This window comes from Anomaloglossus baeobatrachus, chromosome 2, assembly GCF_048569485.1.
Source record: "Anomaloglossus baeobatrachus isolate aAnoBae1 chromosome 2, aAnoBae1.hap1, whole genome shotgun sequence".
NCBI lineage: Eukaryota > Metazoa > Chordata > Amphibia > Anura > Aromobatidae > Anomaloglossus > Anomaloglossus baeobatrachus.
Window position 1 is genome coordinate 357,402,190 of NC_134354.1, and position 17,337 is coordinate 357,419,526.

General features: G+C 44.0%; 4 non-coding genes across 4 annotated transcripts; all 4 read right to left on the reverse strand.

Moving 5' to 3' along the window:
• Positions 1–11,041: 11,041 nt before the first annotated feature.
• Positions 11,042–11,114, reverse strand: TRNAV-AAC (transfer RNA valine (anticodon AAC)). The gene has a single exon. It is a non-coding gene; the product is annotated as a tRNA-Val (tRNA).
• A 3,384-nt stretch (positions 11,115–14,498) lies between these two features.
• TRNAI-UAU (transfer RNA isoleucine (anticodon UAU)) lies at positions 14,499–14,570 on the reverse strand. Its single transcript has one exon. It is a non-coding gene; the product is annotated as a tRNA-Ile (tRNA).
• A 177-nt stretch (positions 14,571–14,747) lies between these two features.
• Positions 14,748–14,819, reverse strand: TRNAI-UAU (transfer RNA isoleucine (anticodon UAU)). The gene has a single exon. It is a non-coding gene; the product is annotated as a tRNA-Ile (tRNA).
• A 180-nt stretch (positions 14,820–14,999) lies between these two features.
• On the reverse strand, positions 15,000–15,071 carry TRNAI-UAU (transfer RNA isoleucine (anticodon UAU)). The gene has a single exon. It is a non-coding gene; the product is annotated as a tRNA-Ile (tRNA).
• Positions 15,072–17,337: the final 2,266 nt, after the last annotated feature.

The window sequence follows — 17,337 nt, forward strand, 5'->3', positions numbered from 1 at the left end:
TGTCAGCCAAGCACCCGACTTTGTGGGATGTACAACGGAGTCGAGGAGCAGTGCTTGCTGATGTCACTGCTACATCTTCGCTTGTTGTGCATGCGAGCCAATCCCCTGTCCATGTTGCCCGCAAACAAGCCTCCTCCGGCCCTGCACCTGCAGTTGCCCACGCAGAAATAACACCATCATCAAGCACGTCCTTGTCCCAGCGCAGCGTTCAGTTATCCATTCAGCAAACCTTTGAACGCAGGCGCAAATACACTGCCAACGCCCCACATGCCACACTTCTAAATGCTAACATTTCGCGACTGCTTGCGCTGGAAATGTTGCCTTTTAGGCTGGTTGAGACAGAAGCATTCCGCGACCTGATGGTGGCAGCTGTCCCACGTTACTCGGTCCCCAGCCGCCACTATTTCTCCCGGTGTGCCGTCCCCGCATTGCATAACCACGTGTCACAAAACATCACACGTGCCCTGAACAACGCTGTTTCACCCAAAGTCCACCTAACCACAGGCACGTGGACAAGTGCATGTGGGCAAGGCCGCTACATCTCGTTGACGTCACACTGGGTTAATATTGTGGAAGCTGGGACATAGTCTGAGCGAGGGACGGAACACGTCCTTCACACACCAAGTTTTGCAGGCCCTACCTCAGTCAGGGTTTCACCCACACTCTACAGCTCCGGAATGTCATGCTCCTCAGCCTCCTCCTCCTCCTGTGCATCCTCATCCACTTTACCCTCCACACCAGTCCCAAGCTGTAAGTGTCGCGGGCGGAGGAGGGGACGCTGCGCTCTCTCACAGCTCGGGTCCGGCTGCCGCTGCTCTACGGCTGCTGCTGCTCGGTGGCTCGAGCGATGGCCGGATCCCGGTGGCTCGAGCGGCGCTCCTCGCCCGTGATTGAAAAGGGGTGGTTTGGGTTTTGGGGATATTGTCCGTGACGCCACCCACGGTTGTGGTGATTGTGTGGACACCACCGCTGCTCTGGACGTGGATCCCGGGAGCCTGTGACAGGGAGCAGCTTTGTTGTTATTTCTCCCCTCCGTGGGTAGGGGGGTTGGTTGTCCCGGGGCCCGGTGATGGGGTAGAGATGGATGACAGGCGGGTTGCGGGGCCTGATGAGGTGCAGGGTCGCAGGGGCAGCGCTGTGCCGCACGGCACGGAGGTACTCACTCAGCCCAATGATGATGACACAGTTCACGGTAAAACAAGTGGCTGGATGGACGGGTCCCTCGGACGGCTGCGGATTTTCCTCCCTGCAGGTTAGTGATGACTGTCTCTCCCTGCACCTAAGTTCAGTGTTGGTAGTGATGGTTTCCCACCGGTAACCCGCTCCCCGACCTGGATATGGGCCGGAGGAGCCCCTTTTGCCCACAGGCGCTGGCCCTGGGAGACGGTTGCCCTTGGCGGTGGCGGTGTCTCCCCTTCACGGTTGGACGGTTGCCTTCTATCGTGACTTGGCTGTTTGGAAACCCTGAGGTCCCCTTCACTAACGGATTTGGCAAATTCACGGCGACACCAAGCCTTGCCGGGATCCGAAAGGCCCCTGCCAATGGTGCTGTCTTCTCTTTGTATACCGGTCCGGTACGGCCGGGTCACCACCCGTCCACGGTCCTTACGGCAGACTCCAATCGGCCTCCACTGCAGACGGTCACCACATCCTGCCAACCTTGCTGTCCTGTCCGGGCCACACACCCGGACCAACTTCAGGCTCTTTGCTGTCACTTTTCTCCTCTCTACTACTTTCCTCCTTCCACTTCCTTAGCTTAACTCTCACTGCCTGTGTTTTCCCTCCTCCTTGGTGGGTGGAGACCAACCGCCTGGCTCCACCCCCTGGTGTGGACAACAGCCCCTGGGGAAGGCAACAAGGATTTGGTGTTTTGACTATGATATGCCTGCAGGGAGTGTGGGGTGTGTAAGTGTTGTGCTCTGTGGCCCCTGGCTTGTCCAGGGCGACACAGAAGCACTGCAGCACTGCCTCGGCGAAGCGGCAACAGGCTGTGCTGAAGCTAATCTGCATAGGTGACAAACCCCACAATGCAGAAGAGGTGTGGACAGCTCTGAAACAGCAGGCAGATCACTGGCTCACACCTCTGAACCTAAAGCCAGGAAAGGTTGTGTGTGACAATGGCCGGAACCTGGTGGCGGCTTTGAGGCGAGGCCAGCTGACACATGTTCCATGCGTGGCCCATGTGCTCAACCTCGTGGTTCAGCGGTTTCTAAAGTCATACCCAGAGCTGTCTGATCTGCTGGTAAACGTTCGCCGCCTGTCTGCACATTTTCGAAAGTCACCTACTGCTTCAGCCGGCCTTGCCGGCTTTCAGCGCCATTTGCATCTTCCGGCTCACAGACTGGTGTGTGATGTCCCCACATGTTGGAATTCAACTCTGCACATGTTGGTCATGATATGTGAGCAGAAGAGGGCAGTTGTTGAGTACCTGCATCACTTAAGCCGTCGGGAAATGGGTCAAACTCCACACATAACACCTGAGGAGTGGAGATGGATGTCCGACCTATGTACCATCCGCCAAAAGTTTGAGGACTCCACCAAGATGGTGAGCGGCGATGATGACATTATTAGCGTCACCATACCGCTTCTCTGCCTTCTAAAATGGTCTCTGCTCAAAAAACAACCATGATGCATTGCAGGCGGAGCGCGATGAGTTTGAGCAAGAAACAGTAGTGGGTGTGGGTGATAACACACAGCCCAGCCTCGTCTCATCACAACGTGCAGTGGAGGACTATGACGAGGAGGAGGATGAAGACATGGAGCAACTCTCTGGCCAAATTGAGGATATGACATGCAGTCATATCCTCGGTTCAGCGTGGCTGGCCAGAGGACAGGGTAGATGAGGAGGAGGAGGAGGAGGACAGCATGTTCAGTCATCGTGTTGGTCAGGATACTGAAGTGATGGCTGTTAAGAGTCTGGCACACATGGCTGAATTTATGGTAAGCTGCCTGTCTCGTGACCCTCGTGTTAAGAACATCTTTGCCGACAATCATTACTGGTTGGTAACACTGTTAGACCCACGCTACAAGGAGAACTTTATGTCTCTTATTCCCGAGGTGAAGAGGTCTGGCAAAATGCAGCAGTTCCAGAAGGCCATAGTCACGGAAGTAGGCAAAGCATTACCCTCACAAATCGCTAGCGGCATAGGTCAGGAATCAGTGGACAACCAAGCCGTAAAGCCGAGAGGGGCACAAGTCCAATCCGCCAGAGGTAGGGGAACAGTCTTTAAGATGTGGGACAGTTTTCTCAGGCCCTCACATACCACAGCCCCTGAGGTGCGGGGTAGTGCCACAAAAAATCCTAAGTTTGCCCAGATGCTCAAGGAGTACCTTGCAGATCAAACAACTGTACTCCGACATTCCTCTGTGCCTTACAATTAATGGGTATCCAAGCTGGACACGTGGCATGAATTGGCTCTCTACGCCTTGGAAGTCCTGGCCTGCCCTGCCGCTAGCGTTTTGTCAGAGCGTGTTTTTAGTGCCGCAGGTGGAATCATTACAGATAAACGCACCTGCCTGTCAACTGTAAATGCTGACAGGCTGACTCTGATCAAGATGAACAAGGGTTGGATTGGGCCAGACTTCACCACACCACCAGCAAATGACAGCGAAATTTAAAGTTTGTAACGGGAATTTGCCATGTACCTCCACTCACCCATGGTAACACACTTCTGGACTTTGGCTAATCGCTGGACTGCTCCTCCTTCTCCTCATGCGCCATCATGATGACCGTTACAATAGTTAGGCCGTTGTTTCAGGTATACCCCCAGTGATAAATTTTTTCGACCATTCTTTCAGAATGGGCATTACAACGACAGGAGACCCGCTCCTTTGCAATGGGAACAATGTTTTGAGGCCCTTATGCACATCTCTATCCAGGGACATTGTGGAGCCTCCAAATTTTTGGCTGCCCTGCCTAAGGGCTATACTACAATAGACCCACTGCCTTACAATGGGAACTTCAGGTTTACAGGCCATCATGCACGTCTCTATCCAGGGACAATATGGAGCCTGACACTTCCACCTACTGCCACACACGTGCGTTTTTTAAATGCAAGCACGGACGCACTAAGAACCTAACAGGTTTTTAGGAGCGACAATTACTGAGAAGTCTGACACTATCAGCCACTGCTGACTAGAGTTGAGCGCGGTTCGCGGTTCGAGGTTCTCCAGTTCTAGGCTCGAGTGATTTTGGGGCCTGTTCTAGATCGAACTAGAACTCGAGCTTTTTGCTAAAATTCGATAGTTCTAGAAATGTTCGAGAACGGTTCTAGCAGCAAAAAGCAGGGCTTTTTACGGCTACAGTGTGCAGGAGCCATCGCTGGCAGCCTGCCAGAAGCTGGTAACCAAAATAAACATCGGGTATCCAACCAAAGCGCTTTGGTTAGTAACCCGATGTTTATCCTAGTTACGTGCAGGAAGCCCACACTTCCCCGCTCAGCTCGCTCCGCCCCCTCCTGCCCGCGGCATGTACACATGTACGTACACTCACACACACACGTACACACACATACACACACACATGGTCCCGCTCGGCTTACCTGCGTTGATGAAGTCCCGCCATCCCGACCTCAGCACTGTCACTGTCCTCCATGGCCGCCGCTTGTCACATCACCTCTCGCTTCCGACCCGAGACTGACTAGCGGTGACGTCACGGGCCTCTCGCGAGACTTGCTGTGAAGGCTCCGGTCATTGAACACAGTGACAGGGGCTGTCAGCAGTGCTGGAGATCAGCGCAGGTAATGTACCTCGCTGACAGCAGCACTTGTCATCCCCTGCAGTGACCTGGGCTGACCCATTGATGTTAGCTCAGGTCACTGCATTGCTCTCCCAGCCAATGGGGAACATCCTGCTCTTCATTGACTGGGACAGTGTGGATCGTCATGGCAACCCCTTGGATTACACCAGACCTGGATTTGTTTTTCATTCTAATAAATTGGTTAAAGAGGGAATGTTTTGGGGAGTGTTTTTTCAAATAAAAATGTGTTTGTCGTCTATTTTTTTTTATTACTGACTGGGTTGGTGATGTCGGGTATCTGATAGACGCCTGACCTCACCAACCCCAGGGCTTGATGCCAGGTGACATTACACATCTGGTATTAACCCCATATATTACCCCGTTTGCCACCGCACCAGGGCGCGGGATGAGCTGAGGCGAAGCACCAGGATTGGCGCATCTAATGGATGCGCCACTTCTGGGGCGGCTGCGGCCTGCTATTTTTAGGCTGGGGAGAGTCCAATAACCATGGACCTCCCTAGTCTGAGAATATCAGGCCCCAGCTGTCTGCTTTACCTTGGCTGGTGATCCAATTTTGGGGGGACCCCTACGTGTTTTTTTTTTTAATTATTTATTTAATTTAAAATAACAGCGTGGGGTGCCCTCAGTTTTGGATTACCAGCCAAGGTGAGGTTGCCAGCTGTGGTCTGCAGGCTGCAGCCGTCTGCTTTACCCTAGCTGGCTACAAAACTAGGGGGAATCCTACGTCATTTTTTTTTTTCATTTTTTTGGCTAAATACAAAGCTAAGCACCCCTTAGTGCCACATGAAAGGCACCAAAGGGTGCTCCACTTTTTCTCCATTTTTTCTCCACTTTTTCTACATTTTTTCTCCACTTTTTCTACATTTTTTTCTCCACTTTTTCTACACTTTTTCTCCACTTTTTCTACATTTTTTTCTCCATTTTTTCTCCACTTTTTCTCCACTTTTTCTCCACTTTTTATCCATTTTTTCTCCACTTTTTCTCCACTTTTTCTCCACTTTTTCTCCACTTTTTCTACATTTTTTTCTCCATTTTTTCTCCACTTTTTCTTCATTTTTTTCTCCATTTTTTCTACACTTATTCTCCATTTTTTCTCCACTTATTCTCCACTTTTTTATCCATTTTTTCTCCACTTATTTTCCACTTTTTCTCTACTTTTCCTTCACTTTTTCTCCACTTTTTATCCATTTTTTCTCCACTTTTTCTCCACTTTTTCTCCACTTTTTCTTCATTTTTTTCTCCATTTTTTCTCCACTTTTTCTCCACTTATTCTTCACTTATTCTCCACTTTTTCTCCACTTTTTCTTCATTTTTTTCTCCATTTTTTCTCCACTTATTCTCCATTTTTTCTCCACTTATTCTCCATTTTTTCTCCACTTATTCTCCACTTTTTCTCCATTTTTTCTCCACTTATTCTCCACTTATTCTCCACTTATTCTCCACTTATTCTCCACTTATTCTCCACTTTTTCTCCACTTTTTCTCCACTTTTTCTACATTTTTTCTCCACTTTTTCTACATTTTTTCTCCACTTTTTCTCCACTTTTTCTACATTTTTTCTCCACTTTTTCTTCATTTTTTTCTCCACTTTTTCTACATTTTTTTCTCCATTTTTTCTCCAGTTATTCTCCACTTATTCTCCACTTTTTCTCCACTTTTTCTCCATTTTTTCTCCATTTTTTCTCCACTTTTTCTCCACTTTTTATCCACTTTTTCTCCACTTTTTCTCCATTTTTTCTCCACTTTTTCTTCATTTTTTTCTCCATTTTTTCTCCACTTATTCTCCATTTTTTCTCCACTTTTCCTTCACTTTTTCTCCACTTTTTATCCATTTTTTCTCCACTTTTTCTCCACTTTTTCTCCACTTTTTCTCCACTTTTTCTCCACTTTTTCTACATTTTTTCTCCACTTTTTCTCTACTTTTTCTATGGTCGGTCTACCCATTAGCTCTGCCATGCATACTGTAGCTCTACACCTACTTCACATGTTACTTTATGATTGACATCTCTTTCGTACCAGAGCTGTCTAAGCCTACTCTGACCCCATATTTGTCATTACTATATTGTCCTTGTACTGTATTATGACATTTGTATCATGTGTTTCATTTCTTGCTGTGTTGCAATTTTTTTGCTGCATCCCAATTGTACCTCTACATTGTTCGAGTTTATGTTATTGTTCTCTCACTCTTATGTGATACTGAATATTGTCATTTTTCATGATTACATGCAGATAAGTCCAATCTGACGAAGGCTCAGGCCGAAACGTCATTTGTAACTTGTTTTGGACAAAAACATATATGCTTATGAAAAAAAATGTTTTTCTTAATACGGACCAATAAAGAGTGATTTTGCATTACTATCCGTTGTGACTTACTGACTTAGTCTGGGAGATTTAGAGTGCCGAGGTTACTCACTAATTTTATCTATTATTACCTCTGAGCACCTATATACCAGTGAGCAGAGCTTCCTCTACAGTAGTTCTCCTGATTAGGCATGCCCTTACCTCATGAGCAGGGCATTGCAGCTTTGGTAGCAACCATTACGACATGGACTCTGCTGCTGTGGACCCGAGAAGAGTGAGTGCAGATTCATTGCACCCACACTCCTCACATGAAGGGTCCGCACTCCTAGAAAATGGGGGATACGTTCCCTGAGTGTCTCCCCCCCATATTCTAGACGGTCCAGAGTTGTCGTGGGACCCCTTTATTTTTTTTCTTACAATAAATTGGTGAGAGAGGAAATGTTTTGGGGACTGTTTTTTCAAATAAATTTCTTTTGTCGATTTTTTTTTTTGTTAGTACTGACAGTTTATGATGTTGGGTATCTAATAGACGCCATGACATCACAAACTGCTGGGCTTAATCTCAGGTGACTTTACAGCTAGTATCAACCCGATTTATTACCCCGTTTGCCACTGCACCAGGGCACGGGATGAGCTGGGGTGAAGCACCAGGATTGGCGCATCTAGTGGATGCGCCACGTCTGGGGTGCCTGCGGCCTGCTATTTTTAGGCTGTGAAGGCCCAATAACTATGGACCTTCCCACCCTGAGAATACCAGACCACAGCTGTCCGCTTTACCTTGGCTGGTGATCCAATTTGGGGGGGACCCTACTTTTATTGTGTAATTATTAATATTTATAAAATAATTATAAAAAAGAGCCAGAGGGACCTCCACATTGGATCCCCAACCACGGTAAAGCTGCCAGCTGTGGTTTTCAGGCTACAGCCGTCTGCTTTACCCTAGCTGGCTATCAAAAATGGGGGGACCCAACGTCATTTTTTTTTTTAACTATTTTTTAAATAGAAAAAATTAATGGGCTTCCCTGTATTTTGATTGCCAGCCAAGGTAACAGCAGGCAGATGGGGGTGGCATCCCGTAGCTGTCTGCTTTATCTGCGCTTAGAATCAAAAATACCGCGGAGCGCTACGTCATTTTTTTAAAGATTTATTTTTACAGCACTGTGATGTCCAGCAATCAAAATACAGGGAAGCCCATTTTGTTTTTAGTTATTTAAATAAATAATTAAAAAAAATATATATGGGCTCCTGCTACATTTTTTGTATTGCTAGCTAAGGGTAATCCAAGCAGCTACTGGCTGCTAACCCCCACTGCTTGATGTTACCTTCAATGGCAATGGAAAATCTAGGGAAGCATTTTTTATTTTTTTTGCCAAAAAACTACAAAAAAATGACGTGGGCTTCGCCATATTTTTGTATGCTAGCCAGGTACAGCAGGCAGCCACGGGCTGCATCCAACCCCCAGTTGCCTATTTGTACCCGGCTGGGAACCAAAAATATAGGGAAACCCATTTTTTTAATTATTTCACTTATTTCATGAAATAATTAAAAAACAAAATGACGTGGGCTTCGCCCCATTTTTGTGTCCAGCCGGGTACAACTAGGCAGCTGGGGATTGGAATCCGCAGCACAGGCTAACCCGAGGTTTCCGGGCGCCTCTGCTGCGGATTTCAGTCCGCAGCCGTCCCAGAAAATGGCGCTCTCATAGAAGCGCCATCATCTGGCGCTGTATCCAACTCTTCCAACAGCCCTGGAGCCGGGTGGCTTGTTGGGTAATCATGAGTTAATACTGGCTTTGTTTTACTAGCCAGTATTAAGCCAGAGATTCTTAATGTCAGGCACGTTTGACCCGGCCATTAAGAATCTCCAATAAAGGGTTAAAAAAAACCACCACACAGAGAAAAAATACTTTAATAGAAATAAATACACAGACACATTAGAGACTCCATCTTTATTACCCCCTGTCAGCCCTCCACGATCCTGCTCTTCTGTCTTCTTTCTAGTGTAGTAGTAGTGACGATTGTAGTGAGGAAGGATGAGGTTCACCATCTCATCACTTGGGGCTGGGGAACCTCATCCTCACTACAATGCTCACTACAATCGTGCAGCCTTCACTCCGTGAGTTATCAGTGCTGGCTGTCAGCGGTAACAGCGGTAACGCTGACAGACGCGTTACCATAGCAATGGTGCTCTCGGAGCCGCGGTTAGCGGTGACGTCACCGCTAACTGCGTTGCTATGGCAACGGTGATCTCCGTTAATGACCGGCTGTGTCAGCCGGTCCCTAACGGAACGGGGAGTCGACCGTGTGCTAGAGCATGTCGCCGGTACACGGCGATACACATATGTGCACCGTGTACCGTAGAGATGCTCTCGCAGGTCCTACATGACGTGTCATAGTCATGTGACCAGTCTGTAGCCAATGAGATAATAGCCACGTGACTGGTCACATGGCTATTTTGACGTCACGATAGGTCCTGCATCTCTGCTGGCAGTGCTGGTCACGGGGAGGATTCAGCGATCATCGGATGGAATAGCGGCAGGAGACAGAGTGCAGAAGGGATCGCGGGGACCGGTAAGTGTTATGGCAATGTTTATTAACTGTTTGTGTACATTTATCATGCATTTTTATATGTTTGTGATTGCCTCCCATTATAGCCTATTGGTTCGAGTTCGGTTCGTCGAACGTTCGACGAACCGAACTCGAACGGGACCCCCGTTCGACGAACCAACCTCGAGCCGAACCGGGACCAGTTCGCTCATCTCTACTGCTGACTGACGTGTATTATTCACTAGACTTGTGCGTTATATAATAGTTTGTGCAAAACGTGCACCTGTACGCTGCCACCGACAGACACACACGTGCTGTTTTTAAATGCAAGCACGGACGCAATAAGAACCTAACAGGTTTTTAGGAGCGACAATTACTGAGAAGTCTGACACTATCAGCCACTGCTGACTGACGTGTATTATTCACTAGACTTGTGCGTTATATAATAGTTTGTGCAAAACGTGCACCTGTACGCTTCCACCGACAGACACACACGTGCTGTTTTTAAATGCAAGCACGGACGCAATAAGAACCTAACAGGTTTTTAGGAGCGACAATTACTGAGAAGTCTGACACTATCTGGACACTTTTAGACTGTGTACACCAGCCCCAGATATGATGAAGGCTGGTATAAGGTCACCACTAGGAATGGCTATATACCCTGCCTGCCTGCCTGTATACTGCTACAATAGTCCTGACAAGGACTCTTCTGGTCACTAGCCTGTATTCCGACCTGGCTGTACCCTGCCTGTATATAGCAACAATAGTCCTGAGAAGGACTCTGCTACTGTACTCCGACCTGGCTATACCCTGCCTGCCTGTATACAACTAGAATAGTCCTGAGAAGGACTTCTGGTCACACTGTTTGCAGCCCTGCTCCGGAACTAACTATAAAGGGCCGCAAACCTTTCCCTGAAGCAGCGACACTCTCCCTGCACTGACTGTCTGGATAGCTGTGAGCAGAGCACAGCGCGCCGGCCGGTATAAAGGCTCGGTCACGCTGTGCAGGCCGGCCAATCACTGCAATTCCACAACTAACAGGGTTGTGGCATTGCAGTGGTCTGCCAGCCAATCCCTGCATGAGGGCTGGCTCTCAAAAGAGCGCCAACATGCAGGGATGAAGACCACGAGTACAGCACGAGTATCGCGAGATTACTCGGTCCCCGCTGAGCAGCCCGAGTACAGTGATACTCGTGCGAGTACCGAGTAGTAACAAGCATGCTCGCTCATCACTAGTGATGACCACTCCACTATGAAACCTGTGAAATCCTGCAAAGTAATGGCATTTAGAGACGAGTTTTGACAGCCAGGGGAAAAAAAAATAATTTGTAGTTCTGTTTGTGATGGAAGCCAAAACATCCCGTCATACGGCAACAAAGCCGAGAACTTCATATATTGCAGTTGAATAGCATATTATTTCAACACTAAGAACAGATTGGTTTCACTGGGGATTGAACCCAGGACCTTCTGCGTGTTAAGCAGACGTGATGACCACTACACTATGAAACCTGACGAAAAGTTCCTGTGTATTGGCTAGCAGAGCAGAATTGTGACTGATGGGGCCTTTTTATTGCTGAAGGAAAGTATTTTTGGTTAATGAAACATTTACAATTATTATTACATATTTTACCAGTTTTATTCCTACAAAGGGATTTTGCTTAAATTGAAGTTTATATTGAATGTGTTACTTTTTTCTCCATAGTTTGGTCTTTTGCTTTTGTATTTATGGGAACTATATATTTTGAAACAAATAGGATTTTTATAATATGGGATTATGTTTTCTGCTAAAATGGTCAATAAAAAAGAAACCCAAAATCGTAGTTCTCTTTGTGATGGAAGCCAAAATGTATTGTCATTTGGCAACGAAACCAAGAATTTCACATATTACAAGTCGATAGGAAATTACTTCAACACCAAAAACATATTGGTTACACTGGGGATTGAACCCAGGACCTTCTGCGTGTGAGGCAGACGTGATGACCACTACACTATGAAACCTTTGAAATCCTGCAAAGTAATGGCAATTAGAGACGAGTTTTGACCGCCAGGGGAAAAAAAACAAATTCGTAGCTTTGTTGGTGATGGAAGCTAAAACATCCCGTTATTCGGCAACAAAGCCAAGAAATTTATATACTGCAGGTTGATAGGGGATTATTTCAACACCAAGAACATATTGGTTTCACTGGTGATTGAACCCAGGACCTTCTGCGTGTGAGGCAGACGTGATGACCACTACACTATGAAACCTTTGAAAGCCTGCAAAGTAATGGCAATTAGAGACGAGTTTTGACCGCCAGGGAAAAAAAAAACAAATTCGTAGCTCTGTTGGGGATGGAAGCCAAAACATCCCATCATTCGGCAACAAAGCCAAAAACAAAATATATTGTAGTTTACTTGAGTATTATTTCAACACCAAGAACAGATTGGTTTTACTGGGGACTGAAAGCAGGACCTGCTGCGTGTTAAGCAGACGTGATGACCACTACTCTATGAAACCTGATGGAAAGTTACTGTGTATTGGCTAGCAGAGCAGAATTGTGACTGACGGGGCCTTTTTATTGCTGAAGGAAAGTATTTTTGGTTAATGAAACATTTACAATTTTTATTACATATTTTACCAGTTTTATTCCTACAAAGGGATTTTGCTTAAAAGGAAGTTTACATTGAATGTGTTACTTTTTTCCACATAGTTTAGTTGTTTGCTTTTGTATTTAAAGGAACTATATATTTTGAAACAAACAGGATTTTTATAATATGGGATTATGTTTTCTGCTAAAATGGTCAATAAAAAAGAAACCCAAAATCGTAGTTCTCTTGGTGAGGGAAGCCAAAATAAATTATCAGTTGGCAACACAACCAAGAATTTCATATACTACAGGTTGATAGCAAATTACTTCAACAGCGAAAACAGCTTGTTTTTACTGGGGATTGAACCCAGGACCTTCTGCGTGTGAAGTAGACGTGATGACCACTCCACTATGAAACCTGTGAAATCCTGCAAAGTAATGGCATTTAGAGACGAATTTTGACCGCCAGGGGAAAAAAAAAAATAATTTGTAGTTCTGTTTGTGATGGAAGCCAAAACATACCATCATTCGGCAACAATGCCGAGAACTTCATATATTGTAGTTGGATAGCAAATTATTTCAACACTAAGAACAGATTGGTTTCACTGGGGATTGAACCCAGGACTTTCTGCGTGTTAAGCAGACGTGATGACCACTACATTATGAAACCTGACGAAAAGTTACTGTGTATTGACTAGCAGAGCAGAATTGTGACTGACGGGGCCTTTTTATTGCTGAAGGAAAGTATTGTTGGTTAATGAAACATTTACAATTATTATTACAAATTTTACCAGTTTTATTCCTACAAAGGGATTTTGCTTAAATTGAAGTGTACATTAAATGTGTTACTTTTTTCAACATAGTTTAGTTGTTTGCTTTGGTATTTAAAGGAACTATATATTTTGAAACAAATAGGATTTTTATAATATGGGATTATGTTTTCTGCTAAAATGGTCAATAAAAAAGAAACCCAAAATCGTAGTTCTCTTTGTGATGGAAGCCAAAATGTATTGTCATTTGGCAACGAAACCAAGAATTTCACATATTACAGGTCGATAGGAAATTACTTCAACACCAAAAACAGATTGGTTTCACTAGGGATTGAACCCAGGACCTTCTGCGTGTTAAGCAGACGTGATGACCACTACACTATGAAACCTTTGAAATCCTGCAAAGTAATGGCAATTAGAGACGAGTTTTGACCGCCAGGGGAAAAAAAACAAATTCGTAGCTCTGTTGGTGATGGAAGCTAAAACATCCCGTTATTCAGCAACAAAGCCAAGAACTTTATATACTGCAGGTTAATGGGGGATTATTTCAACACCAAGAACACATGGGTTTCACTGGGGATTGAACACAGGACCTTCTGCGTGTAAAGCAGACGTGATTTCCATTACACTATGAAACCTTTGGAAGCCTGCAAAGTAATGGCAATTAGAGACGAGTTTTGACCGCCAGGGAAAAAAAAACCCAATTTCGTAGCTCTGTTGGGGATGGAAGCCAAAACATCCCATCATTCGGCAACAAAGCCAAGAATTTCATATATTGTAGTTTAATTGAGTATTATTTCAACACCAAGAACAGATTGTTTTTACTGGGGATTGAACGCAGGATCTTCTGCGTGTTAAGCAGACGTGATGACCACTACTCTATGAAACCTGATGGAAAGTTACTGTGTATTGGCTAACAGAGCAGAATTGTGACTGACAGGGCCTTTTTATTGCTGAAGGAAAGTATTTTTGGTTAATGAAACATTTACAATTTTTATTACATATTTTACCAGTTTTATTCCTACAAAGGGATTTTGCTTAAATTGAAGTTTATATTCAATGTGTTACTTTTTTTCTAAATAGTTTTGTCTTTTGCTTTTGTATTTATGGGAACCATATATTTTGAAACAAACAGGATTTTTATAATATGGGATTATGTTTTCTGCTAAAATGGTCAATAAAAAAGAAACCCAAAATCGTAGTTCTTTTGGTGATGGAAGCCAAAATATATTATCAGTTGGCAACAAAACCAAGAATTTCATATATTACAGGTGTATAGCATATTAATTCAACAGCGAAAACAGCTTGTTTTTACTGGGGATTGAACCCAGGACCTTCTGCGTGTGAAGCAGACGTGATGAAAACTACACTATGAAACCTTTGAAATCCTGCAAAGTAATGGCAATTAGAGACGAGTTTTGACCGCCAGGGGAAAAAACAACAAATTCGTAGCTCTGTTGGTGATGGAAGCTAAAACATCCCGTTATTCGGCAACAAAGCCAAGACCTTTATAGATTGCAGGTTGATAGGATATTATTTCAACACCAAGAACACATGGGTTTCACTGGGGATTGAACCTAGGCCTTCTGCGCATAAAGCAGACGTGATTTCCACTACACTATGAAACCTTTGAAATCCTGCAAAGTAATGGCAATTAGAGACGAGTTTTGACCGCCAGGGGAAAAAACAACAAATTCGTAGCTCTGTTGGTGATGGAAGCTAAACCATCCCGTTATTCGGCAACAAAGCCAAGAACTTTATATATTGCAGGTTGATATGGAATTATTACAACACCATGAACACATGGGTTTCACTGGGGATTGAACCTAGGCCTTCTGCGCATAAAGCAGACGTGATTTCCACTACACTATGAAACCTTTGAAAGCCTGCAAAGTAATGGCAATTAGAGACGAGTTTTGACCGCCAGGGAAAAAAACCAAAACAAATTCGTAGCTCTGTTGGTGATGGAAGCTAAAACATCCCGTTATTCGGCAACAAAGCCAAGAACTTTATAGATTGCAGGTTGATAGGATATTATTTCAACACCAAGAACACATGGGTTTCACTGGGGATTGAACCTAGGCCTTCTGCGCATAAAGCAGACGTGCTTTCCACTACACTATGAAACCTTTGAAATCCTGCAAAGTAATGGCAATTAGAGACGAGTTTTGACCGCCAGGGGAAAAAACAACAAATTCGAAGCTCTGTTGGTGATGGAAGCTAAAACATCCCGTTATTCGGCAACAAAGCCAAGAACTTTATATATTGCAGGTTGATATGGAATTATTACAACACCATGAACACATGGGTTTCACTGGTGATTGAACCTAGGCCTTCTGCGCATAAAGCAGACGTGATTTCCACTACACTATGAAACCTTTGAAAGCCTGCAAAGTAATGGCAATTAGAGACAAGTTTTGACCGCCAGGGAAAAAAAAACAAAACAAATTCGTAGCTCTGTTGGTGATGGAAGCCAAAACATCCCATCATTCGGCAACAAAGCCAAGAACTTCATATATTGTAGTTTAATTGGGTATTATTTCAACACCAAGAACAGATTGGTTTCACTGGGGATTGAACGCAGGACCTTCTGCGTGTTAAGCAGACGTGATGACCACTACTCTATGAAACCTGATGGAAAGTTGCTGTGTATTGGCTAGCAGAGCAGAATTGTGACTGACGGGGCCTTTTTATTGCTGAAGGAAAGTATTTTTGGTTAATGAAACATTTACAATTGTTATTACATATTTTACCAGTTTTATTCCTACTAAGCAATTTTGCTTAAATGGAAGTTTACATTGAATGTGTTACTTTTTTCTACATAGTTTAGTCGTTTGCTTTTGTATTTAAAGGAACTATATATTTTGAAACAAACTTGATTTTTATAATATGGGATTATGTTTTCTGCTAAAATGGTCAATAAAAAAGAAACCCCAAATCGTAGTTCTCTTGGTGATGGAAGCCAAAATATATTATCAGTTGGCAACAAAACCAAGAATTTCAAATATTACAGGTTGATAGCAAATTACTTCAACAGCGAAAACGGCTTGTTTTTACTGGGGATTGAACCCAGGACCTTCTGCGTGTGAAGTAGACGTGATGACCACTCCACTATGAAAGCTGTGAAATCCTGCAAAGTAATGGCATTTAGAGACGAGTTTTGACCACCAGGGGAAAAAAAAAAAAATAATTTGTAGTTCTGTTTGTGATGGAAGCCAAAACATCCCGTCATTCGGCAACAAAGCCGAGAACTTCATATATTGTAGTTGGATAGCGTATTATTTCAACACTAAGAACATATTGGTTTCAATTTGGATTGAACCCAGGACCTTCTGCGAGTTAAGCAGACGTGATGACCACTACACTATGAAACCTGACGAAAATTTACTGTGTATTGGCTAGCAGAGCAGAGTTGTGACTGACGGGGCCTTTTTATTGCTGAAGGAAAGTATTTTTGGTTAAAGAAACATTTACAATTTTTATTACATATATTACCAGTTTTATTCCTACAAAGGGATTTTGCTTAAATTGAAGTTTATATTCAAGGTGTTACTTTTTTCTAAATAGTTTTGTCTTCTGCTTTTGTATTTATGGGAACTATATATTTTGAAACAAACAGGATTTTTATAATATGGGATTATGTTTTCTGCTAAAATGGTCAATAAAAAAGAAACCCAAAAGCGTAGTTCTCTTGGTGATGGAAGCCAAAATGTATTGTCATTTGGCAACGAAACCAAGAATTTCACATATTACAAGTCGATAGGAAATTACTTCAACACCAAAAATGGATTGGTTTCACTGGGGTTGAACCCAGGACCTTCTGCGTATGAAGCAGACGTGATGACCTCTACACTATAAAACCTTTGAAATCCTGCAAAGTAATAGCAATTAGAGATGAGTTTTCACCGCCAGGGGAAAAACAACCAAATTCGTAGCTCTGTTGGTGATGGAAGCCAAAACATCCCATCATTCCGCGACAAAGCCGAGAACTTCATATATTGCGGGTTGATAGGGTTTTATTTCAACACCATGAACAGATAGGTTTTCCTGGGGATTCAACCTAGGACCTTCTGCGTGTTAAGCAGACGTGATGAGCACTACACTATGAATCCTGATGGAAAGTTACTGTGTATTGGCTAGCAGAGCAGAATTGTGACTGATGGGGCCTTTTTATTGCTGAAGGAAAGTATTTTTGGTTAATGAAACATTTACAATTTTTAATATATATTTTTACAGTTTTATTCCTACAAAGGGATTTTGCTTAAATTGAAGTTTACATTGAATGTGTTACTTTTTTCTACATAGTTTAGTCGTTTGCTTTTGTATTTATGGGAACTATATATTTTAAAACAAATAGGATTTTTATAATATGGGATTATGTTTTCTGCTAAAATG